We start from the raw sequence: 16,769 nt of genomic DNA, 5'->3' as shown, positions 1-16,769 counted from the left end.
AGGAGAAGAAACATGCTCTGATGCCCAAAACGAGAATCGACCCCGAAAAGGCCACAGGCCAAAAGTGGGATGCGAGACAAAAAAAAATGGGACCCGAGGACCAAAATTGGGTTCCCAGGTCGAAGACAGGGCAACCGGACAAGAAACGACCTCTAAGGCTCGAAATGAGTCCCGACGACTAAAACTTGACAAGAAGCACCCATCAGGCACCCAACTCGACACCCATGGGATGCCGACCCACCCGGGCTTCCACCTAGCACACCTTGGCACCCACCCACCCTCGCACCCAACCTCGCACCCAACTTAGCACCTTTGAACCCACATTGGCACTCACCCTGACCCTGGCACCTTGGAACCCACATTGGCACTCACCTTGACCCTGGCACCCACCTTTGCACTCACCTTGGGACCCACCCTGGCTCCCACCTCGGCACCCACCCAGACACCCACCTTGGTTCCTTGGCACCCACCTTGGATCCTTGGCACCCACCCCGACACCCACCTTGGCACGCAACTTGGCTACTTGCCACCCACCTTGGCTCCTTGACGCCCACCCCGACAACCACCCCGTGACCTACCCTGGCTAGGGTTGGTGCACACCCACCCTGGTGCCCACCTTGGCACCCACCCTATGACCCACCTTGGCACGCACCTTAGTACCCACCCCGTTACCCACCCTAGGACCCACCCCGTGACCCACCTTGGCCAGGGTGGGTGCCTTGGTGCGCACAACTTGCCTGGGCTGCACACCAGGGCGGGCTCAAGATGGCACCCGCGTTCCGTTTTTTTCACTATCTTTCAAAACGGAAATTTTAAAATCTCATTTTTTTCTTTTTTTTGCCTTTTCTGGAAATTAGTGAAGGCAGCGCATCAAAGGTGCGCAATGCTGGTGCGAACCCGGGAGCGCTCCGATGTGTGCTCCAAGGTGCGGCGTGCACGAAGTCCGAGCCCGGTTTGCCCCGGGTGCGCACCTCGCGTGCACCTTCGCCGGGGTGAGCACCTTGGCTGGGTTGCGCGCCCTGGTGCGTACCAAGGAGCGCTCTGAAGTGTGCTCCAAGGTGCGGCGTGCACGAAGTCGGAGCCCGGTTTGCCCCGGGTGTGCACCTCGGGTGCGCACCTCGCGTGCACCTTCGCTGCGGTGGGCACCTTGGCTGGGTTGCGCGCCTTGGTGGGCACCATGCAGTGCACGAAGTCGGAGCCCGGTTTGCCCCGGGCGCGCACCTCCGCCAGGGTGGGCACCTTGGTGCGCACAACTTGCCTGGGCTGCGCATCAGGAAGGGCTCAAGATGGCACCCGCGTTCCGTTTTTTTCACTATCTTTCAGAACGGAAATTTTAAAATATCGTTTTTTTTTGCCTTTTCTGGAAATTAGTGAAGGCAGCGCATCAAAGGTGCGCAACGCTGGTGCGAACCTGGGAGCGCTCCGATGTGTGCTCCAAGGTGCGGCGTGCACGAAGTCGGAGCCCGGTTTGCCTCGGGTGCGCCCTGGTGGGCACCATGGTGCGCACCAAGGAGCGCTCCGAAGTGTGCTCCAAGGTGCGGCCTGCACGAAGTCGGAGCCCGGTTTGCCCCGGGTGTGCACCTCGGGTGGGCACCTTGGTGCGCATGCCTTGCCTGGGCTGCGCACCAGGGCGGGCTCAAGATGGCACCCGCGTTCCTTTTTTTTCACTATCTTTCAAAACGGAAATTTTAAAATCTCATTTTTTTTTGCCTTTTTCTGGAAATTAGTGAAGGCAGCGCATCAAAGGTGCGCACCTCGCTGCCCACCACGGTGCGCAACGCCGGTGGGCACCCGGGAGTGCTTCGAAGTGTGCTCCAAGGTGCTGCGTGCACGTTGTCGGAGCCCGGTTTGCCCCGGGTGCGCACCTCGCGTGCACCTTCGTCGGGGTGGGCACCTTGGCTTGGTTTGCCCCGGCTGCGCTCCGAAGCGGGGTTATTGGAGCGCCGCCTCTTTTTTTGTCGGAGCGTTTGGTGGGGTTTCTCGCATTGGCTCTTCCGAGGCCCGGTTGCCACCCTGGCGCGCACGAAGTCGGAAGTAGGGTTAATTGCCCGGGTGCGCACCTTTGCCAGGGTGGCACCTTACCTGGGCTGCGCACCAGGGCGGGCTCAAGATGGCACGCGCGTTCCGTTTTTTTCACTATCTTTCAAAACGGAAATTTTAAAATCTCCTTTTTTTTTTGCCTTTTCTGGAAATTAGTGAAGGCAGCGCATCAAAGGTGCGCACCTCGCTGCCCACCTTGGTGTGCTCTGAGGTGCGCACCCGGGAGCGCTACGAAGTGTGCTCCAAGGTGCGGCGTGCACGTTGTCGGAGCCCGGTTTGCCCCGGGTGCGCACCTCGCCTGCACCTTGGCCGGGGTGGGCACCTTGGCTGGGTTTGCCCAGGGTGCGCTCCGAAGCGGGGTTACTGGAGCGCCCCCTCTTTTTTTGTCAGAGAGTTTGGTGGGGTTTCTCGCATTGGCTCTTCCCAGGCCCGGTTGTTGGGTGCGCTCCCACCCTGGCGCGCGCGAAGTTGGAAGTTGGGTTAATTGCCCGGGCGCGCACCTTCGCCAGGGTGGGCACCTTGGTGCGCAAACCTTGGCTGGGCTGCGCACCAGGGCGGGCTCAAGATGGCACCAGCATTCCCTTTTTCTCACTATCTTTCAAAACGGAAATTTTAAAATCTCGTTTTTTTTTTGCCTTTTATGGAAATTAGTGAAGGCATCGCATCAAAGGTGCGCACCTCGCTGCCCACCTTGGTGTGCTCCGAGGTGCCCACCACGGTGCGCAACGCCGGTGCGAACCCGGGAGCGCCCCGATGTGTGCTCCAAGGTGCGGCGTGCACGAAGTCGGACCCCGGTTTGCCCCGGGTGCGCACCTCGCGTGCACCTTGGTGCGCACACCTTGGCTGGGTTGCGCGGCCTGGTGGGCACCATGGTGCGCACCAAGGAGCGCTCCGAAGTGTGCTCCAAGGTGCGGCGTGCACGAAGTCGGAGCCCGGTTTGCCCCGGGTGCGCACCTTCGCCGCGGTGGGCACCATGGCGTGCACGAAGTCGGAGCCCGGTTTGCCCCGGGTGCGCACCTCGCGTGCACCTTCGCCGGGGTGGGCACCTCGGCTGGGTTGCGCGCCCTGGTGCGCACCAAGGAGCGCTCTGAAGTGTGCTCCAAGGTGCGGCGTGCACGAAGTCGGAGCCCGGTTTGCCCCGGGTGTGCACCTCGCGTGCACCTTCGCTGCGGTGGGCACCTTGGCTGGGTTGCGCGCCTTGGTGGGCACCATGCAGTGCACGAAGTCGGAGCCCGGTTTGCCCCGGGCGCGCACCTCCGCCAGGGTGGGCACCTTGGTGCGCACAACTTGCCTGGGCTGCGCACCAGGAAGGGCTCAAGATGGCACCCGCGTTCCGTTTTTTTCACTATCTTTCAGAACGGAAATTTTAAAATATCGTTTTTTTTTGCCTTTTCTGGAAATTAGTGAAGGCAGCGCATCAAAGGTGCGCAACGCTGGTGCGAACCTGGGAGCGCTCCGATGTGTGCTCCAAGGTGCGGCGTGCACGAAGTCGGACCCCGGTTTGCCCCGGGTGCGCACCTCGCGTGCACCTTGGTGCGCACACCTTGGCTGGGTTGCGCGCCCTGGTGGGCACCATGGTGCGCACCAAGGAGCGCTCCGAAGTGTGCTCCAAGGTGCGGCGTGCACGAAGTCGGAGCCCGGTTTGCCCCGGGTGCGCACCTCGCGTGCACCTTCGCCGCGGTGGGCACCATGGCGTGCACGAAGTCGGAGCCCGGTTTGCCCCGGGTGCGCACCTCGCGTGCACCTTCGCCGGGGTGGGCACCTTAGTGTGCAGACCTTGGCTGGGTTGCGCGCCCTGGTGGGCACCATGGTGCGCACCAAGGAGCGCTCCGAAGTGTGCTCCAAGGTGCGGCCTGCACGAAGTCGGAGCCCGGTTTGCCCCGGGTGTGCACCTCGGGTGGGCACCTTGGTGCGCATGCCTTGCCTGGGCTGCGCACCAGGGCGGGCTCAAGATGGCACCCGCGTTCCTTTTTTTTCACTATCTTTCAAAACGGAAATTTTAAAATCTCATTTTTTTTTGCCTTTTTCTGGAAATTAGTGAAGGCAGCGCATCAAAGGTGCGCACCTCGCTGCCCACCACGGTGCGCAACGCCGGTGGGCACCCGGGAGTGCTTCGAAGTGTGCTCCAAGGTGCTGCGTGCACGTTGTCGGAGCCCGGTTTGCCCCGGGTGCGCACCTCGCGTGCACCTTCGTCGGGGTGGGCACCTTGGCTGGGTTTGCCCCGGCTGCGCTCCGAAGCGGGGTTATTGGAGTGCCGCCTCTTTTTTTGTCGGAGCGTTTGGTGGGGTTTCTCGCATTGGCTCTTCCGAGGCCCGGTTGCCACCCTGGCGCGCACGAAGTCGGAAGTAGGGTTAATTGCCCGGGTGCGCACCTTTGCCAGGGTGGGCACCTTACCTGGGCTGCGCACCAGGGCGGGCTCAAGATGGCACGCGCGTTCCGTTTTTTTCACTATCTTTCAAAACGGAAATTTTAAAATCTCCTTTTTTTTTTGCCTTTTCTGGAAATTAGTGAAGGCAGCGCATCAAAGGTGCGCACCTCGCTGCCCACCTTGGTGTGCTCTGAGGTGCGCACCCGGGAGCGCTACGAAGTGTGCTCCAAGGTGCGGCGTGCACGTTGTCGGAGCCCGGTTTGCCCCGGGTGCGCACCTCGCCTGCACCTTGGCCGGGGTGGGCACCTTGGCTGGGTTTGCCCAGGGTGCGCTCCGAAGCGGGGTTACTGGAGCGCCCCCTCTTTTTTTGTCAGAGCGTTTGGTGGGGTTTCTCGCATTGGCTCTTCCCAGGCCCGGTTGTTGGGTGCGCTCCCACCCTGGCGCGCGCGAAGTTGGAAGTTGGGTTAATTGCCCGGGCGCGCACCTTCGCCAGGGTGGGCACCTTGGTGCGCACACCTTGGCTGGGCTGCGCACCAGGGCGGGCTCAAGATGGCACCAGCATTCCCTTTTTCTCACTATCTTTCAAAACGGAAATTTTAAAATCTCGTTTTTTTTTTGCCTTTTATGGAAATTAGTGAAGGCATCGCATCAAAGGTGCGCACCTCGCTGCCCACCTTGGTGTGCTCCGAGGTGCCCACCACGGTGCGCAACGCCGGTGCGAACCCGGGAGCGCCCCGATGTGTGCTCCAAGGTGCGGCGTGCACGAAGTCGGACCCCGGTTTGCCCCGGGTGCGCACCTCGCGTGCACCTTGGTGCGCACACCTTGGCTGGGTTGCGCGGCCTGGTGGGCACCATGGTGCGCACCAAGGAGCGCTCCGAAGTGTGCTCCAAGGTGCGGCGTGCACGAAGTCGGAGCCCGGTTTGCCCCAGGTACGCACCTCGCGTGCACCTTCGCCGGGGTGGGCACCTCGGCTGGGTTGCGCGCCCTGGTGCGCACCAAGGAGCGCTCCGAAGTGTGCTCCAAGGTGCGGCGTGCACGAAGTCGGAGCCCGGTTTGCCCCGGGTGCGCACCTTCGCCGCGGTGCGCACCATGGCGTGCACGAAGTCGGAGCCCGGTTTGCCCCGGGTGCGCACCTCGCGTGCACCTTCGGCGGGGTTGCGCGCCCTGGTGGGCACCATGGTGCGCACCAAGGAGCGCTCCGAAGTGTGCTCCAAGGTGCGGCGTGCACGAAGTCGGAGCCCGGTTTGCCCCGGGTGCGCACCTCGCGTGCACCTTCGGCGGGGTTGCGCGCCCTGGTGGGCACCATGGTGCGCACCAAGGAGCGCTCCGAAGTGTGCTCCAAGGTGCGGCGTGCACGAAGTCGGAGCCCGGTTTGCCCCGGGTGCGCACCTCGCGTGCACCTTCGCCGCGGTGGGCACCATGGCGTGCACGAAGTCGGAGCCCGGTTTGCCCCGGGTGCGCACCTCGCGTGCACCTTCGCCGGGGTGGGCACCTCGGCTGGGTTGCGCGCCCTGGTGCGCACCAAGGAGCGCTCCGAAGTGTGCTCCAAGGTGCGGCGTGCACGAAGTCGGAGCCCGGTTTGCCCCGGGTGCGCACCTCGCGTGCACCTTCGCCAGGGTGGGCACCTCGGTGCGCACACCTTCTCAATGTTTTCTTGCCTTTTCTGGAAATTGGTGAAGGCAGCGCATCAAAGGTGCGCACCTCGGTGTGCTCCGAGGTGCGAACCCGAGAGCGCTCCGAGGTGCCCACGAAGTCGAAAGTCGGGTTAATTGCATTGTTTTCCCCGGGTGCGCTCCGAGGTGCGCAACATCGGCGCGCACCAAGGAGGGCTCCGAAGTGTGCTCCAAGGTGCGCACGATGGCGTGCACCTCTGGTGCGCACGATTCGGAGCTCGGTTTGACCGGGGTGCGCACACCTTGGCTGGGTTGCGCACCTTTTGTGCGCTCCAAGGTGCGCACGAAGTCGGAGCTCGGTTTGCCCCGGGTGCGCACCTTCGCCAGGGTGCGCACCTTGATGCGCACGCCTTGGCTGGGCTGCGCACCTTGGTGGGCGCCATGGTGCGCACCTTTCGTGCGCTCCAAGGTGCGCACGAAGTCGGAGCTCGGTTTGCCCCGGGTGCGCACCTTGGTGGGCGCCATGGTGCACTCCGAGGTGCCCAAGATTGGTGCGCACCAAGGAGCGCTCCGAAGTGCGCTCCAAGGTGCGCGCGAAGTCGAAAGTTGGGTTAATTGTCCGGTTTGCCTCGGGTGCGCACCTTGCGTGCACCTTCGCCAGGGTGGGCGCCTTGGTGCGCACACCTTGGCTGGGCTGCGCACACCTTGGCACCCGCGTTTCCTTCATTTTAAATTTTTTTTTTTTACAATCTCTCAAGTGGGAAATTCTATAATCTCAACTTTTTTTGCCTTTTCAGGAAACTTTTGAATGGAGCGCATCATTGGTGCGCTCCGAAGTGTGCTCCAAAGCTCTCTCCAGCTGCGTGCACCTGCCCCGGCCGCGCACCCGGCCCCGCCCAGCTTCGCTCACCTGTCCCGGGCGTCTGGTGCGGAACCTTAGAGTAAGAAACATCACCGTGCACCTTGGCCAACGTGCGCGACTCGACCGAGCGCGCACTGGCCGAGGTGCACACCGATTTCACCTGGGTGCGCGCGCAGCACCTCGGGCGCACCGGGGTGCGCGCACAACGCCCGGGTTGCACCGTGGCCTGTGTGCTCGGGGCGCCTCGGGTGCGCGCTCGGTGTCGCCCCCGCGCGCGCGGTAGTGCGGGCAGCGCACCCCGGCCCGGCCCGGCCCCGACGAGAACGCAAACGGGCAAAAGGTTTATTCAAATAGCATTGCGACGCCCGGCGAAAAACTAAAAAAGGGTGCAACACCGGGACTTCCCGGGAGGTCACCCATCCCAGTACTACTCCGGCCCAAGCGCGCTTAACTGCGGAGTTCTGATGGGATCCGGTGCACTAACGCTGGTATGATCGCACCCGTTATGAGCTTGTCGCAGTGTGTACTTAGCAAACCGCGACCCACGTGCGAATCCACCCCGGCCACCCACCCCCGTCGAGGTGCACACCCTCCCTCGCGAAGTGCGCCCCGTTCGCCAAGTGTGAGCCCTGCCCGGGTGCGCGCACCTTGCTAGGGCGTCGGGTGTGCACCCGGCCCGGCCTACGTGCGTGCACCTGGAGGGGGCGTCGTGTGCGTGCAGTGTCCCGTCTGCAACGCGGTGCCCACACACCACCTCGGGCGCAACGACCTGCGCTCACATGTGGGCCGAGTGCACCTTGGTGCATGTTCGGGGCGCCTCGGGTGCACGCTCGATCTTGCCCCGGTGCACCAAGGCGCTCGGTTTGCCCCGGGTGCGCACTTGGTGCAAGGTGGGCACCCAAAATAGGGATCAAGCACCAAAACACAAGTTTCGGGATGCAAAATGGGACCCAAGGACCACAAATGCGTTCCAAGACCCATGATGGGTCCACGAGAACAAAAATGTGTTCCGAGACTTAATAAACAAATATTGGGTTTTAGGAGAAGAAACATGCTCTGATGCCCAAAACGAGAATCGACCCCGAAAAGGCCACAGGCCAAAAGTGGGATGCGAGACAAAAAAAAATGGGACCCGAGGACCAAAATTGGGTTCCCAGGTCGAAGACAGGGCAACCGGACAAGAAACGACCTCTAAGGCTCGAAATGAGTCCCGACGACTAAAACTTGACAAGAAGCACCCATCAGGCACCCAACTCGACACCCATGGGATGCCGACCCACCCGGGCTTCCACCTAGCACACCTTGGCACCCACCCACCCTCGCACCCAACCTCGCACCCAACTTAGCACCTTTGAACCCACATTGGCACTCACCCTGACCCTGGCACCTTGGAACCCACATTGGCACTCACCTTGACCCTGGCACCCACCTTTGCACTCACCTTGGGACCCACCCTGGCTCCCACCTCGGCACCCACCCAGACACCCACCTTGGTTCCTTGGCACCCACCTTGGATCCTTGGCACCCACCCCGACACCCACCTTGGCACGCAACTTGGCTACTTGCCACCCACCTTGGCTCCTTGACGCCCACCCCGACAACCACCCCGTGACCTACCCTGGCTAGGGTTGGTGCACACCCACCCTGGTGCCCACCTTGGCACCCACCCTATGACCCACCTTGGCACGCACCTTAGTACCCACCCCGTTACCCACCCTAGGACCCACCCCGTGACCCACCTTGGCCAGGGTGGGTGCCTTGGTGCGCACAACTTGCCTGGGCTGCACACCAGGGCGGGCTCAAGATGGCACCCGCGTTCCGTTTTTTTCACTATCTTTCAAAACGGAAATTTTAAAATCTCATTTTTTTCTTTTTTTTGCCTTTTCTGGAAATTAGTGAAGGCAGCGCATCAAAGGTGCGCAATGCTGGTGCGAACCCGGGAGCGCTCCGATGTGTGCTCCAAGGTGCGGCGTGCACGAAGTCCGAGCCCGGTTTGCCCCGGGTGCGCACCTCGCGTGCACCTTCGCCGGGGTGAGCACCTTGGCTGGGTTGCGCGCCCTGGTGCGTACCAAGGAGCGCTCTGAAGTGTGCTCCAAGGTGCGGCGTGCACGAAGTCGGAGCCCGGTTTGCCCCGGGTGTGCACCTCGGGTGCGCACCTCGCGTGCACCTTCGCTGCGGTGGGCACCTTGGCTGGGTTGCGCGCCTTGGTGGGCACCATGCAGTGCACGAAGTCGGAGCCCGGTTTGCCCCGGGCGCGCACCTCCGCCAGGGTGGGCACCTTGGTGCGCACAACTTGCCTGGGCTGCGCATCAGGAAGGGCTCAAGATGGCACCCGCGTTCCGTTTTTTTCACTATCTTTCAGAACGGAAATTTTAAAATATCGTTTTTTTTTGCCTTTTCTGGAAATTAGTGAAGGCAGCGCATCAAAGGTGCGCAACGCTGGTGCGAACCTGGGAGCGCTCCGATGTGTGCTCCAAGGTGCGGCGTGCACGAAGTCGGAGCCCGGTTTGCCTCGGGTGCGCCCTGGTGGGCACCATGGTGCGCACCAAGGAGCGCTCCGAAGTGTGCTCCAAGGTGCGGCCTGCACGAAGTCGGAGCCCGGTTTGCCCCGGGTGTGCACCTCGGGTGGGCACCTTGGTGCGCATGCCTTGCCTGGGCTGCGCACCAGGGCGGGCTCAAGATGGCACCCGCGTTCCTTTTTTTTCACTATCTTTCAAAACGGAAATTTTAAAATCTCATTTTTTTTTGCCTTTTTCTGGAAATTAGTGAAGGCAGCGCATCAAAGGTGCGCACCTCGCTGCCCACCACGGTGCGCAACGCCGGTGGGCACCCGGGAGTGCTTCGAAGTGTGCTCCAAGGTGCTGCGTGCACGTTGTCGGAGCCCGGTTTGCCCCGGGTGCGCACCTCGCGTGCACCTTCGTCGGGGTGGGCACCTTGGCTTGGTTTGCCCCGGCTGCGCTCCGAAGCGGGGTTATTGGAGCGCCGCCTCTTTTTTTGTCGGAGCGTTTGGTGGGGTTTCTCGCATTGGCTCTTCCGAGGCCCGGTTGCCACCCTGGCGCGCACGAAGTCGGAAGTAGGGTTAATTGCCCGGGTGCGCACCTTTGCCAGGGTGGCACCTTACCTGGGCTGCGCACCAGGGCGGGCTCAAGATGGCACGCGCGTTCCGTTTTTTTCACTATCTTTCAAAACGGAAATTTTAAAATCTCCTTTTTTTTTTGCCTTTTCTGGAAATTAGTGAAGGCAGCGCATCAAAGGTGCGCACCTCGCTGCCCACCTTGGTGTGCTCTGAGGTGCGCACCCGGGAGCGCTACGAAGTGTGCTCCAAGGTGCGGCGTGCACGTTGTCGGAGCCCGGTTTGCCCCGGGTGCGCACCTCGCCTGCACCTTGGCCGGGGTGGGCACCTTGGCTGGGTTTGCCCAGGGTGCGCTCCGAAGCGGGGTTACTGGAGCGCCCCCTCTTTTTTTGTCAGAGAGTTTGGTGGGGTTTCTCGCATTGGCTCTTCCCAGGCCCGGTTGTTGGGTGCGCTCCCACCCTGGCGCGCGCGAAGTTGGAAGTTGGGTTAATTGCCCGGGCGCGCACCTTCGCCAGGGTGGGCACCTTGGTGCGCAAACCTTGGCTGGGCTGCGCACCAGGGCGGGCTCAAGATGGCACCAGCATTCCCTTTTTCTCACTATCTTTCAAAACGGAAATTTTAAAATCTCGTTTTTTTTTTGCCTTTTATGGAAATTAGTGAAGGCATCGCATCAAAGGTGCGCACCTCGCTGCCCACCTTGGTGTGCTCCGAGGTGCCCACCACGGTGCGCAACGCCGGTGCGAACCCGGGAGCGCCCCGATGTGTGCTCCAAGGTGCGGCGTGCACGAAGTCGGACCCCGGTTTGCCCCGGGTGCGCACCTCGCGTGCACCTTGGTGCGCACACCTTGGCTGGGTTGCGCGGCCTGGTGGGCACCATGGTGCGCACCAAGGAGCGCTCCGAAGTGTGCTCCAAGGTGCGGCGTGCACGAAGTCGGAGCCCGGTTTGCCCCGGGTGCGCACCTTCGCCGCGGTGGGCACCATGGCGTGCACGAAGTCGGAGCCCGGTTTGCCCCGGGTGCGCACCTCGCGTGCACCTTCGCCGGGGTGGGCACCTCGGCTGGGTTGCGCGCCCTGGTGCGCACCAAGGAGCGCTCTGAAGTGTGCTCCAAGGTGCGGCGTGCACGAAGTCGGAGCCCGGTTTGCCCCGGGTGTGCACCTCGCGTGCACCTTCGCTGCGGTGGGCACCTTGGCTGGGTTGCGCGCCTTGGTGGGCACCATGCAGTGCACGAAGTCGGAGCCCGGTTTGCCCCGGGCGCGCACCTCCGCCAGGGTGGGCACCTTGGTGCGCACAACTTGCCTGGGCTGCGCACCAGGAAGGGCTCAAGATGGCACCCGCGTTCCGTTTTTTTCACTATCTTTCAGAACGGAAATTTTAAAATATCGTTTTTTTTTGCCTTTTCTGGAAATTAGTGAAGGCAGCGCATCAAAGGTGCGCAACGCTGGTGCGAACCTGGGAGCGCTCCGATGTGTGCTCCAAGGTGCGGCGTGCACGAAGTCGGACCCCGGTTTGCCCCGGGTGCGCACCTCGCGTGCACCTTGGTGCGCACACCTTGGCTGGGTTGCGCGCCCTGGTGGGCACCATGGTGCGCACCAAGGAGCGCTCCGAAGTGTGCTCCAAGGTGCGGCGTGCACGAAGTCGGAGCCCGGTTTGCCCCGGGTGCGCACCTCGCGTGCACCTTCGCCGCGGTGGGCACCATGGCGTGCACGAAGTCGGAGCCCGGTTTGCCCCGGGTGCGCACCTCGCGTGCACCTTCGCCGGGGTGGGCACCTTAGTGTGCAGACCTTGGCTGGGTTGCGCGCCCTGGTGGGCACCATGGTGCGCACCAAGGAGCGCTCCGAAGTGTGCTCCAAGGTGCGGCCTGCACGAAGTCGGAGCCCGGTTTGCCCCGGGTGTGCACCTCGGGTGGGCACCTTGGTGCGCATGCCTTGCCTGGGCTGCGCACCAGGGCGGGCTCAAGATGGCACCCGCGTTCCTTTTTTTTCACTATCTTTCAAAACGGAAATTTTAAAATCTCATTTTTTTTTGCCTTTTTCTGGAAATTAGTGAAGGCAGCGCATCAAAGGTGCGCACCTCGCTGCCCACCACGGTGCGCAACGCCGGTGGGCACCCGGGAGTGCTTCGAAGTGTGCTCCAAGGTGCTGCGTGCACGTTGTCGGAGCCCGGTTTGCCCCGGGTGCGCACCTCGCGTGCACCTTCGTCGGGGTGGGCACCTTGGCTGGGTTTGCCCCGGCTGCGCTCCGAAGCGGGGTTATTGGAGCGCCGCCTCTTTTTTTGTCGGAGCGTTTGGTGGGGTTTCTCGCATTGGCTCTTCCGAGGCCCGGTTGCCACCCTGGCGCGCACGAAGTCGGAAGTAGGGTTAATTGCCCGGGTGCGCACCTTTGCCAGGGTGGGCACCTTACCTGGGCTGCGCACCAGGGCGGGCTCAAGATGGCACGCGCGTTCCGTTTTTTTCACTATCTTTCAAAACGGAAATTTTAAAATCTCCTTTTTTTTTTGCCTTTTCTGGAAATTAGTGAAGGCAGCGCATCAAAGGTGCGCACCTCGCTGCCCACCTTGGTGTGCTCTGAGGTGCGCACCCGGGAGCGCTACGAAGTGTGCTCCAAGGTGCGGCGTGCACGTTGTCGGAGCCCGGTTTGCCCCGGGTGCGCACCTCGCCTGCACCTTGGCCGGGGTGGGCACCTTGGCTGGGTTTGCCCAGGGTGCGCTCCGAAGCGGGGTTACTGGAGCGCCCCCTCTTTTTTTGTCAGAGCGTTTGGTGGGGTTTCTCGCATTGGCTCTTCCCAGGCCCGGTTGTTGGGTGCGCTCCCACCCTGGCGCGCGCGAAGTTGGAAGTTGGGTTAATTGCCCGGGCGCGCACCTTCGCCAGGGTGGGCACCTTGGTGCGCACACCTTGGCTGGGCTGCGCACCAGGGCGGGCTCAAGATGGCACCAGCATTCCCTTTTTCTCACTATCTTTCAAAACGGAAATTTTAAAATCTCGTTTTTTTTTTGCCTTTTATGGAAATTAGTGAAGGCATCGCATCAAAGGTGCGCACCTCGCTGCCCACCTTGGTGTGCTCCGAGGTGCCCACCACGGTGCGCAACGCCGGTGCGAACCCGGGAGCGCCCCGATGTGTGCTCCAAGGTGCGGCGTGCACGAAGTCGGACCCCGGTTTGCCCCGGGTGCGCACCTCGCGTGCACCTTGGTGCGCACACCTTGGCTGGGTTGCGCGGCCTGGTGGGCACCATGGTGCGCACCAAGGAGCGCTCCGAAGTGTGCTCCAAGGTGCGGCGTGCACGAAGTCGGAGCCCGGTTTGCCCCGGGTACGCACCTCGCGTGCACCTTCGCCGGGGTGGGCACCTCGGCTGGGTTGCGCGCCCTGGTGCGCACCAAGGAGCGCTCCGAAGTGTGCTCCAAGGTGCGGCGTGCACGAAGTCGGAGCCCGGTTTGCCCCGGGTGCGCACCTTCGCCGCGGTGCGCACCATGGCGTGCACGAAGTCGGAGCCCGGTTTGCCCCGGGTGCGCACCTCGCGTGCACCTTCGGCGGGGTTGCGCGCCCTGGTGGGCACCATGGTGCGCACCAAGGAGCGCTCCGAAGTGTGCTCCAAGGTGCGGCGTGCACGAAGTCGGAGCCCGGTTTGCCCCGGGTGCGCACCTCGCGTGCACCTTCGGCGGGGTTGCGCGCCCTGGTGGGCACCATGGTGCGCACCAAGGAGCGCTCCGAAGTGTGCTCCAAGGTGCGGCGTGCACGAAGTCGGAGCCCGGTTTGCCCCGGGTGCGCACCTCGCGTGCACCTTCGCCGCGGTGGGCACCATGGCGTGCACGAAGTCGGAGCCCGGTTTGCCCCGGGTGCGCACCTCGCGTGCACCTTCGCCGGGGTGGGCACCTCGGCTGGGTTGCGCGCCCTGGTGCGCACCAAGGAGCGCTCCGAAGTGTGCTCCAAGGTGCGGCGTGCACGAAGTCGGAGCCCGGTTTGCCCCGGGTGCGCACCTCGCGTGCACCTTCGCCAGGGTGGGCACCTCGGTGCGCACACCTTCTCAATGTTTTCTTGCCTTTTCTGGAAATTGGTGAAGGCAGCGCATCAAAGGTGCGCACCTCGGTGTGCTCCGAGGTGCGAACCCGAGAGCGCTCCGAGGTGCCCACGAAGTCGAAAGTCGGGTTAATTGCATTGTTTTCCCCGGGTGCGCTCCGAGGTGCGCAACATCGGCGCGCACCAAGGAGGGCTCCGAAGTGTGCTCCAAGGTGCGCACGATGGCGTGCACCTCTGGTGCGCACGATTCGGAGCTCGGTTTGACCGGGGTGCGCACACCTTGGCTGGGTTGCGCACCTTTTGTGCGCTCCAAGGTGCGCACGAAGTCGGAGCTCGGTTTGCCCCGGGTGCGCACCTTCGCCAGGGTGCGCACCTTGATGCGCACGCCTTGGCTGGGCTGTGCACCTTGGTGGGCGCCATGGTGCGCACCTTTCGTGCGCTCCAAGGTGCGCACGAAGTCGGAGCTCGGTTTGCCCCGGGTGCGCACCTTGGTGGGCGCCATGGTGCACTCCGAGGTGCCCAAGATTGGTGCGCACCAAGGAGCGCTCCGAAGTGCGCTCCAAGGTGCGCGCGAAGTCGAAAGTTGGGTTAATTGTCCGGTTTGCCTCGGGTGCGCACCTTGCGTGCACCTTCGCCAGGGTGGGCGCCTTGGTGCGCACACCTTGGCTGGGCTGCGCACACCTTGGCACCCGCGTTTCCTTCATTTTAAATTTTTTTTTTTTACAATCTCTCAAGTGGGAAATTCTATAATCTCAACTTTTTTTGCCTTTTCAGGAAACTTTTGAATGGAGCGCATCATTGGTGCGCTCCGAAGTGTGCTCCAAAGCTCTCTCCAGCTGCGTGCACCTGCCCCGGCCGCGCACCCGGCCCCGCCCAGCTTCGCTCACCTGTCCCGGGCGTCTGGTGCGGAACCTTAGAGTAAGAAACATCACCGTGCACCTTGGCCAACGTGCGCGACTCGACCGAGCGCGCACTGGCCGAGGTGCACACCGATTTCACCTGGGTGCGCGCGCAGCACCTCGGGCGCACCGGGGTGCGCGCACAACGCCCGGGTTGCACCGTGGCCTGTGTGCTCGGGGCGCCTCGGGTGCGCGCTCGGTGTCGCCCCCGCGCGCGCGGTAGTGCGGGCAGCGCACCCCGGCCCGGCCCGGCCCCGACGAGAACGCAAACGGGCAAAAGGTTTATTCAAATAGCATTGCGACGCCCGGCGAAAAACTAAAAAAGGGTGCAACACCGGGACTTCCCGGGAGGTCACCCATCCCAGTACTACTCCGGCCCAAGCGCGCTTAACTGCGGAGTTCTGATGGGATCCGGTGCACTAACGCTGGTATGATCGCACCCGTTATGAGCTTGTCGCAGTGTGTACTTAGCAAACCGCGACCCACGTGCGAATCCACCCCGGCCACCCACCCCCGTCGAGGTGCACACCCTCCCTCGCGAAGTGCGCCCCGTTCGCCAAGTGTGAGCCCTGCCCGGGTGCGCGCACCTTGCTAGGGCGTCGGGTGTGCACCCGGCCCGGCCTACGTGCGTGCACCTGGAGGGGGCGTCGTGTGCGTGCAGTGTCCCGTCTGCAACGCGGTGCCCACACACCACCTCGGGCGCAACGACCTGCGCTCACATGTGGGCCGAGTGCACCTTGGTGCATGTTCGGGGCGCCTCGGGTGCACGCTCGATCTTGCCCCGGTGCACCAAGGCGCTCGGTTTGCCCCGGGTGCGCACTTGGTGCAAGGTGGGCACCCAAAATAGGGATCAAGCACCAAAACACAAGTTTCGGGATGCAAAATGGGACCCAAGGACCACAAATGCGTTCCAAGACCCATGATGGGTCCACGAGAACAAAAATGTGTTCCGAGACTTAATAAACAAATATTGGGTTTTAGGAGAAGAAACATGCTCTGATGCCCAAAACGAGAATCGACCCCGAAAAGGCCACAGGCCAAAAGTGGGATGCGAGACAAAAAAAAATGGGACCCGAGGACCAAAATTGGGTTCCCAGGTCGAAGACAGGGCAACCGGACAAGAAACGACCTCTAAGGCTCGAAATGAGTCCCGACGACTAAAACTTGACAAGAAGCACCCATCAGGCACCCAACTCGACACCCATGGGATGCCGACCCACCCGGGCTTCCACCTAGCACACCTTGGCACCCACCCACCCTCGCACCCAACCTCGCACCCAACTTAGCACCTTTGAACCCACATTGGCACTCACCCTGACCCTGGCACCTTGGAACCCACATTGGCACTCACCTTGACCCTGGCACCCACCTTTGCACTCACCTTGGGACCCACCCTGGCTCCCACCTCGGCACCCACCCAGACACCCACCTTGGTTCCTTGGCACCCACCTTGGATCCTTGGCACCCACCCCGACACCCACCTTGGCACGCAACTTGGCTACTTGCCACCCACCTTGGCTCCTTGACGCCCACCCCGACAACCACCCCGTGACCTACCCTGGCTAGGGTTGGTGCACACCCACCCTGGTGCCCACCTTGGCACCCACCCTATGACCCACCTTAGCACGCACCTTAGTACCCACCCCGTTACCCACCCTAGGACCCACCCCGTGACCCACCTTGGCCAGGGTGGGTGCCTTGGTGCGCACAACTTGCCTGGGCTGCACACCAGGGCGGGCTCAAGATGGCACCCGCGTTCCGTTTTTTTCACTATCTTTCAAAACGGAAATTTTAAAATCTCATTTTTTTCTTTTTTTTGCCTTTTCTGGAAATTAGTGAAGGCAGCGCATCAAAGGTGCGCAATGCTGGTGCGAACCCGGGAGCGCTCCGATGTGTGCTCCA

The 16,769-nt window shown here is 62.5% G+C and overlaps 2 non-coding genes across 2 annotated transcripts; both read right to left on the bottom strand.

The window, feature by feature from the left end:
* Positions 1-7,267: 7,267 nt before the first annotated feature.
* LOC131870105 (5S ribosomal RNA) lies at positions 7,268-7,386 on the bottom strand. The gene has a single exon (XR_009368455.1). It is a non-coding gene; the product is annotated as a 5S ribosomal RNA (ribosomal RNA).
* Positions 7,387-15,190: 7,804 nt separating this feature from the next.
* On the bottom strand, positions 15,191-15,309 carry LOC131870104 (5S ribosomal RNA). The gene has a single exon (XR_009368454.1). It is a non-coding gene; the product is annotated as a 5S ribosomal RNA (ribosomal RNA).
* Between the last annotated feature and the right edge of the window lie 1,460 nt (positions 15,310-16,769).

Source organism: Cryptomeria japonica, unplaced genomic scaffold (assembly GCF_030272615.1).
Source record: "Cryptomeria japonica unplaced genomic scaffold, Sugi_1.0 HiC_scaffold_289, whole genome shotgun sequence".
NCBI classification, from domain to species: Eukaryota; Viridiplantae; Streptophyta; class Pinopsida; order Cupressales; family Cupressaceae; genus Cryptomeria; species Cryptomeria japonica.
This window is presented reverse-complemented; position numbering and strand designations above follow the sequence as displayed.